Here is a 9,284-nt window from a genome sequence, read left to right as displayed (position 1 = left end):
GAGAGAGATGGATTTTTTTTTTGCTGTTTTGTCATTTTTTGAATTTTGTACAGTTCATTTCTTTTCTTTTTTTATCATCACAATCTTGTTTCTATTACATCGAATCACATATAACTTTACAGTGTATTACATTTCTTTTTCCAGAAGGAACACCATGCATGTCAGTCAAGACAGAGACATTACTATCCACATGACCAAAATCAAATAGCTTCTCATCATTTGAGAGAGATGGGTTTAAGATAAGCTCTGCAACACACACCCTAACCAGTGTGCCTTGTAAAAATTAAAAACAAGAATGCCTAGTTAACATAAACTATTTTTTCTGTTTATTAGCTTTAGAAGTTCCTTATATTGAAATTATTCAACAAGAAATTTAAAATTAATATGTACAAGGTTGAGAGGAATATATTTTCTCTGCTATACATGTTCTTGATTAGTGAAACGGTAAGGGTTCAGTTTCAGGTTGTATGCTCACATACACACAATAAAATTTCTTTGATGTCATATTACTCTTTTTTAAAAATAATTTTTTAGCTTTATTTATTTATTTTTAATTAATTTATTTTTTTAGAGAGGTTTTTTTTCTTTTCTTTTCTTTTCTTTTCTTTTTTTTTTTTTTTTTTTTTGGGTTTTAGGACGTGGCCGCCGCACCAGCGCGGGTGCGCTCGCCAGACAGAGAGAGACAGAAAGCGAGAAATCACCGCCCAGGGGAGATGATCACGCCGCAATCCCTTCTCCTCCATTCTCCTCTCAGGATCTTGGGCACGCACGCACACGCGCCCGGTGTGAGTTTTAAGCCACCGGGTCCGGGACGCGAACTGCGGTCGACTATGTGGGATTCCAGTGACATAGCCATTACGCTAACTGCTGGTCCCTATTTATTTTTAATTTTATCAGAGAGAGACAGAGAGAGAGAAAAAACAAGCTGCCAGGTCCGGGACTCAAACTGCAGTGGGCCATGTAAAAGTCCAGCACCCTTAAGCACCATGCCACAACTGGCCCCTATGTCATCTTACTCTTAACTCATGGACTAACTCATTTGAAAGTAGCCTCCCTAAGGCATGCAGAAAATGTGGTTAATGCTACCAAACTGAAAATGATCAGGAATAGAAACTAGACTGGAAGACAGCAGTAGGAGACGGGGAGCAGGGCGCCAGGACAGCATCTCTTACTGCATTCAATCCTGGAACAGTCATTTGGTCATGTACAATTCTTTGCATTTCTAAACTAGGGTCCACAGCTTCCTAACAGTTTGTGAGCTCCTCCGCTTGTTGGGTCTTTGTTGGGACTTGGCTTGAAAACGCCTTCTCTCTTCTGCTAATCTGCCTCATGATGGACAGGCACTCTGCTCACGGTGGTTACTGTGAGACCTAGGATGGCAGTGGCAGTCTTAATCCAGGCTTCCACAATTGCAGAGGCAACATTAAAAATAAAAAATGGAGTAAGCCACATTCTATGTCTGAATATGTCCATCCAGAAGTGACCCGCTTCGCTTCTGTTCACATTGCACAGGCCAGGTGGGTCACTTCATGATTTCAAGTGGTGAGAAAATGCAAATCTATATGTCTAGAAGGAAATCAGTGAACATTAGGCTGCTCTTATAACCGCAATGCCTTCTTTCTTTTTTTCCCTAACATTTATTAAATTTTATTTATGTTATTATTATTATTACTGTTATTAACTTGCTATAGAGTACATGTGCTCCACCAGAGAGATGAGACAAAGAGAAGGAAAGTGAGAAAGCAAGCTGCCAGGTCTGGAACTCGAACTGTGAGTTGACCACGTGGGAATCCAGTGCCCTAACCACCACGTTGTCTGCCTGCCCCTCACAGTGCCTTCTTTCTACTTCTGTTAATCCTCATCCCCCCCAGAGCACAGATGCAGCAAGTACTGTTGGGAGTGGGGAGGGATGGACACAGTGGAGTCAGTGGAGTTTGTGAGCTCCCACATAATGGGCTCCAAGAGCAGCCTCCTGACTGCAGCTGTAGGAGGGCACACTGAGCCTGCGACACTGGGTGTGCCTATTTATGGACACGAAAGCGTTAGCTCCAGTTTGGGGTCTGAGCAGGATATGATTATTTATATCAAAAGGTTAAAAATATCCCACTCAGGACCAGGCAGTGGCACTATGGTGGCACAGCTAGATCCACATAGGACGTTCTCACGTTTGCTCCTGGGACCTCCCTGTGCACACCGGGCATGCGTGTGTGCCCATGATCCAGGTTGGCTGAAGCTGGGGGTGGATCACAATGTGAAGTCTCTGGTGGGAGTGCTCTCTCCCTTTATCTCTTTCTTTCATAGAAAATATGAACTCCGGGCCAACCAGTGGCATGGAGGTGAAGAGAGCTGGAACCCACATGGCTGACTGTGTGGTTGAAGTCCCAGACCTTGTGGCTTGAAAAAAAAAAAAAAAACTTGGCATGTGTGTGCATGCCCAAAATCCTGAGAGGTAAACAGAGAAGGGATTGCAGCATGGCCATCCACCTCAGGGGGTGATTCCTGTGTGTGTGTGTATGGTTCTCTCTTGCTCTCTCTCTGCTGAGTATACAGACCCTACAGCAAAAAACTAACAAAATAAATAAACAGGGTCAGCTGATGGCATGGCGGTTGAGGTACTGGATTCCCACATGACCGACTGTGGTTCAAGTCCTGGACCTGGTGAGTTGAAATCACTCTGGGTACACGTGTGCATGTGCCCAAAATCCCAAGAAGAGAATGGTGGAGAAGGGATTGCAGTGTGGCCGTTCCCTGTGAGGGTGATTTCTTATTTTCCCTCTCTGTTTCTCTCCAGTGAGTGCATGTGCTCTATGGCAAAAAACTAAAAAATGGGGGAGTGGGGTGGCTGGGAAACAGGATTCATCTTGTCTTTAGAAGATGGCTAAAATTTGACATAAGAATATCATATACCACTGTCCATTTCAGAAAATCAAAATTCTTCTCTAAGCCACACGAAATGGAAAGAGATGCAATTGGGGAATCAAGCGAATGAGCTTTCTGGAAGGGCTGCAGGAGAAGGCTCCATGTTTCTCTGTAAGAATGCTTCCTGAGACCTGACTGCTGACCTGGCCCAGGGGAGCTCCTGCTTCTGGGTAGTCAGAAAGGCAGACACTTAAAAAGCCACCTCTGGAGTGATCAAGTCTAATTTCCCACCACTGCAGCTACTGTTGTCATTACCCCTCCACCTAGTCCAGGCTGGTGACTAGAACTATGAATTTGAACAGTGAGTCTGATTATTTCTGCCACGTAACTACTTCTTAACTTCTATGACACGAATGCCTGGGCCTTGCAACGTTACTGCACTGCAGAAAACGCAATGCCCTCTCTCCCTTTTCCTTAGCATCAACAATAGACAGAAGTAGCAGGAAGATGGACTCTGCTTCATTTCTGACTTCCATATCTCTCCAGGATAGATCTAATAGCTGCAATACACAGACCCTAGGTGCAGAGGATTCTGGGAAAACTACTTTCTTTTTGTTGTTAGTGTCTTGTTTGTTTCTTTTTTTTTTTTTTTTTTTTTCTAAAAGGTACATGCACCCATTGGAGAGAGTCAGAGAGAAACAGAGAGAAGGCAAGTAAGAACTCAAACCTAGGGGAGATGGCTCCTGCAGTCCCTTCTCCATTCTCCTCTTGAGATTGTGGGTGTGCACACACACACACGCACCCAGCATGATTTTCAAGCTACCAGGTCTGGCACTTGAAGGGCAGTCAGCTATATGGAAGACCAGCACCTTCACCATGCCACCTGCTGGCCCCAAAAGGTATTTTCTAGTCATCCAAGTCTGGTACACAGAAAGATAATATAGCTCCAGAAAGACATTAAAATGGATATTGAGCAAGACAATTCACCGTAACCACTACAATGATCTAATTTAAACACTCTTGATTATCTAGGATTACCATATATCAAATGTCTTTAAAGCAATTTGAACAACGTTTGTATCTGTGACTCTAGAATGAGTCATTTTCAAAACTAGTCACACCTACCTGAATAATTCAAAGTACAGTGTAAGAGTGATAGAAAATCATGTCTTTGAGGAATGGGAGAGAGTGAGCAATAGAGAAAGGAGTCACGGCCAAGCCGTGTTTGTGCATTGGTGTGAACAGAAGGCAGTCCCAAAACACCTGGTTTGTGCTCTCCACCTGCCCGTATCCTCCACCCACCCACTCCCACCCCCGCCTCCTGCACGCCAAGGCTCTGAGCTGTGAGGGGTGATCAAACACCAGGGACCTATGTCCAGAAGTTCTACTGCCCTTCTCTAATATCTTCTGCTCAGTCTTCTCAACGCTCTACCCCTGCAGCTCTATCCTATGAGCTATTCACAGGACCTTAATTAAGTAGCTCCCAACCATGCACTGACTTGGCAACAGGGACCTGTTTATCGCAGGAGGAATTTAAATGATATGAATGCAAATTACCCACCCAAGTTGCCTCAGGGTCTTTTCTTCTAAATATATTCTCTCTCTCTCTTTTTTTAATGGTTAACTTTTTATTTCAAACCTTAAAGATTTCAGAAAATAAGTAAGAGTAGTTACATATGTGTTCATAAATATGGGCCCTGGAAACAGACTCTGGTTGGAATCCTGACTCTACCTTACTAGCTGTGTGATCTTGGGAATTTCTCTGTGCCCTTTTTTGCCCCTATGACATAAAATGAGTGTAATAATACCTACCTGATAGGACATTTTATGAGGACTGTATGAGATAATATATAAAAAGTACTTAGAAAACTGGTACATAGTAGACACTCAATAAAAGTTAGCTATTAATAGTATCTTGAGCTACTTGAGTTTCACTGTTGTTCTAATATGAACATTTTTAAATCCAAATAATGAATTAACCCTTTTACTATTATATAATGCCCTTCTTTGTCTGCTTTTACAGTTTTTGTCTTAAAAGTCTATTTTGTCTGAGATCAGTATTGTGGCTCCAGTCCTTTTTTGGTTTCCATTTGTATGGAATATCTTTTTCCAGCCCTTCACTATTAGCCTATGTATATCTTTATCGATGAGGTGCATCCGTTTGTTGTAGGCAACAGATACAGAGTTTCTGTTTTATTATCCATTCAGCTAGTCTGTGTCTCTTGATTGGAGAATTTAATCCATTAACATTCAATGTGATTTTCAATATTTCCAGACTTGTTCCTACCATCATGTTAGCCATTTTCTTGATTGTTTTTGCTCTCTTATTTCTGTCTGTCTCTTTTTAGTTTTCCTAGTATAGCACTCCCTTTAGAACTTCTTGAAAAGCTGGTCTAGAGTTGGTAAATTCTTTCAGGTTTTGTTTATCTAAGAACATTTCTATGTTTTTTCATCATTTTGTAATAATAATAATAACTATTATTATTATTTATACATTCAATCATTATACATCATTTAGTCTGTAAGGAGATTTTACCCAACATGAAATACACTACACAGCAGGTAAGTTGAGAATACTATACATCACCAAGAGGCAACAAGCCATATCTGTGTGCCACAAATGTCTTACTTCTCCATGTTTTCCCAAATTTCCTTTCCTGCAACTGTTGCTCTCTCCCACTCTCCTTCCACTTTGTCCCCAGTGTTCATAACAATGTTCAATGCTTTTATGTTCTCCAGCCTTTCAGTCTCTACCATAGAGTGTAGACATTTGGTATATGTTTAGTGGAGACATACGATGCTCTGTTTCATAGCCTGACTTGCTTCACTCAGTACTAAATCTTCTGTGTTCATCCACTTTCTATCAAGTGCCATTGTCTTGTTTTTTATAGCTGAATAGCTTTCCATGGAGTATATGTGCCATACTTTTTCAAACCATTCATCACTTTGTGGACATTTGGCTTGATTCCATGTCTTGCAATCATGAATAATGCCACAATAAATATAGTCGTGCAGGCGCTTTTCTGATAGAGTGTTTTCTTGTCCTTTGGGTAGATACCTGGGAGTAGAATTGATGGATCATATGGTAGCTCTATTTGAAGGTCTTTGAGATTTTTGAGGAATCTCCAAATTGTTCTCCACAGTGGTTGGACCAGTTTACATTCCCACCAGCAGTGTAAGAGAGTTCCCCTTTCACCAAACCCCCGCCAACACTTATTTTTTTTTTTTTTAACCTTCGCCATTCTGACTGGGGTTAGGTGGTATCTCATTGTGGTTTTGATCTGCATCTCCCTTATAATGATGGGTGTTGAACATTTTTTCATATGTTTTTTTGGTTATTCATGTGTGTTCCTTAGAGAGTTGTTTGTTCAGCTCATTTTCACATCTTTTAATTGGGTTAATCACTTTCTTCTGAGGAGACCCCTTGAGTTCCCTATGCATTCTTGTTGTCAGTCCCTTCTCTGAGACGTAATTAACAAAAATTGTCTCCCATTCCAGGGGTTGTGGATTCACACTAATTACTGTGTCCTTTGCTGTGCAGAAGCTTCTTAATCTGATGTAGTCCCACCTATTTTGGGGATTATTGCCTGTGCTTTGGGGGTCTTGCTTAAGAAATCTTTGCCTACCCCAATCTCTCCCAGAGTTTCCCCAATGTTTTCCACTAGTAGTTTTATAGTTTGTGGTCTTAAGTTTAGATCTTTGATCCACTTTGAGTTAATTTTTGTTAATGGTGACAGGGGTTCAGATTCATCTTTCTTCAGGCGGATACCCAATTCTTCCAGCACTATTTACTAAAGATGTTTTCCTTTTCCCACTGAATTGACTGGCATTCTTTGTCAAATATCAGTTGGCTGTATGTTTTGGGGTTTATTTCTGGGGTCTCTACTCTGTTCCCTTGGTCTTTATGTCTGTTTTTTTGTGCCTATAGCATGCTGTTTCGATTATTATAGCTTTATAATATATTTTGGGGTCAGGAAAAGAGATGTCACTCAATCTACTCTTCTTGCAGAGAATGGCTTTGGCAGTACATGGTCTTTTATGATTCTGGACAAATTCTATGATCATCTTTTCTAGATCTGTGAAGAATGCCTCTTGGGACCAGCAGTTGGCATAATGGCTATGTTGCTGGACTCCCACGTAGTCGACCGTGGTTCACGTCCCAGACCTGGTGGCTTAAAACTCACGCCGGGTGCATGTGTGTGTGTGCCCAAGATCCCGAGAGGAGAATGGAGGAGAAGAAATCACAGCATGGTCATCCCCTCTGGGGGGTGATTTCTCACTTTCTGTCTGTCTCTCTGTCTCTCTCTGTCTGGCAAGTGCACATGCCCTATAGCAAAAACCTCTCCAAAAAAAAAAAAAAAAAGAACTGAAAAAAGAAAAAAGAATGCCTCTTGTAATTTTATAGAGATTGCATTAAATATGTAGATTAATTTGGATAGGATTGCCACTTTGATTATATTAATTCTCCCAATCCAGGACCATGGGATTTCCTTCCACTTTTTTGTGTCCTTTCGATTTCTTTTTTAATATCTTCATAGTTTTCCTTATAGATCTCTAGAAACAGTTTGAGTAGAATAGGGATTATCTATTCTTTGAAAGTTTTGTAGAATTCAGCAGTAAAGCCATTTGGACCTGGACTTTTCTTTTCTGGAAGGTTATTTATTACTGATTCATTCTCATTGCTTGTCATGGGTCTATTCAAACTTTCAATGTCCTCCAGAGTCAATCTGGGTAGATTATGTGTCCAGAAATTTGTCCATCTCACTCAAGTTTTCTTGTTTGTTGGTGTATAGTCACTCATAGTATCCTCTAATGTTTTATATGTTTTGTATTTCTATTATGTCTGTTGTAATGTTGCCTAATTTATTGTGAATTTGATTTATCTGTTTCTTTTCTCTCTTCTTCCTAATTAGTCTAGCTAATGATATGTCAATCTTGTTTATCTTCTCAAAGAACCAGCTTTTGCTTTAATTTATTTTCTGTATAGTCTATTTATTTTCCATTTCATTTATTTCTGCTTGAATCTTTTTTATTTCTTTTCTCCCGGCATTTTTTTGATTTTTGTTGTTGTTTTTCTAATTCCCTGAGGCATGATGTAGTTGTCCTTTTCCTACCTTTCCATCATGTTCTTATGTTCACTAATTGCTATGAACTTCCCTCTTATGACTGCTTTTGCAGTGTCCCATAGATTATGGAAACTTGTGTACTCATTATCACTTGTTTCAATGAATCTCTATTTCAGTCTTAAACTCTTCAGTAGTCATGAAGTCACTCAGAAGTAGATTATTTAGTTTCCATGTATTTGTGTATTTTTGCGGGTTTTTCCTGAGATTAATTTCAAGTTTGAGTCCATAATCGTCGGAGAAAATGTTGGATATAATTTCTATGCCTTTGTATCTGTAAAGACTGGTTTTGTGCCCTATCAAGTAGTCAATCTTCAAGAAAGTACCATACAGGACTGAAAAAAATGTGTATTTTGTGTTTTTTGGGTAAAAAGTTCTATAGATGTCTGTCAAGTCCATCTGATTTATTATTTCATTTAGGTCCTGAATCTCTTTGCTTATTTTTTGTCTTGTTAATCTATCTAAGGGAGTTAATGGGGTGTTGAGATCTCCAACAATTATTGTGTAACAGTCTATCTCTCTTTTTATATCTAGCAGTCTTTTCTTAACATATTTGGGTGTACCAGAATTGGGTGCATAGATATTTATAAGCATTATATGTTCTTGATGAATTAGCTCTTTTACTACTCTATAATATCCTTCTTTATCTATTCTTACAGTTTTTGTCCTTAAGGCTATTTTTTCCAGGAATACTATTTTCCAGCCCTTCACTTTTAATCTATGTATGTCTTTGTCCATGAGATGGGTTTCTTGTAAGCAGCTGATGGAGGGTTTCTGATTTTTAATCCATTCAACTAGTCAATGTCTCTTGATCAGAGAATTTAATCCATTAACATTCAACATTAATATAGATATTTCTAGACTTGTCCCTACCATTAAGTTGGCCATATTCTTGGTTGTTTTTTGTTCTCTTATTGCTGTCTGTCTGTCTTTAGTTTTCTTGCTACAGAACTCCTTTCATAATTTCTTGAAGAGTTGGTCTAGAGTTGGTAAATTCTTTCAGGTTTTGTTTACCCAAGAACGTTTTTATCTTCTTCCATATGAAGGATAATTTTCCATATGAAGAAATTCATTTGGTTGAAATTCTTTTTCATTTCATGGGCTGATGGGATAGCCTTTGTAAGTGACTTGACATTTCTCTCTTGCCAATGTTAGTATCTTGTCTTTGTCTGTGGTTTTAGCCAATTAGCTATGTTGTGTCATGGAGAGAATCTTCTTGGATTGATTCTATTTGGGATTCTTTGTATTTCTTGGGTCTGAATGTTTGAGTGCCTCTCTAGACTTGGAAAGTTTTCTTCCAGA

The sequence above is a fragment of the Tupaia chinensis genome, unplaced genomic scaffold (assembly GCF_000334495.1).
Source record: "Tupaia chinensis unplaced genomic scaffold, TupChi_1.0 Scaffold000066_1, whole genome shotgun sequence".
NCBI lineage: Eukaryota > Metazoa > Chordata > Mammalia > Scandentia > Tupaiidae > Tupaia > Tupaia belangeri.
Note: the sequence above shows the minus strand (reverse complement) of the source record.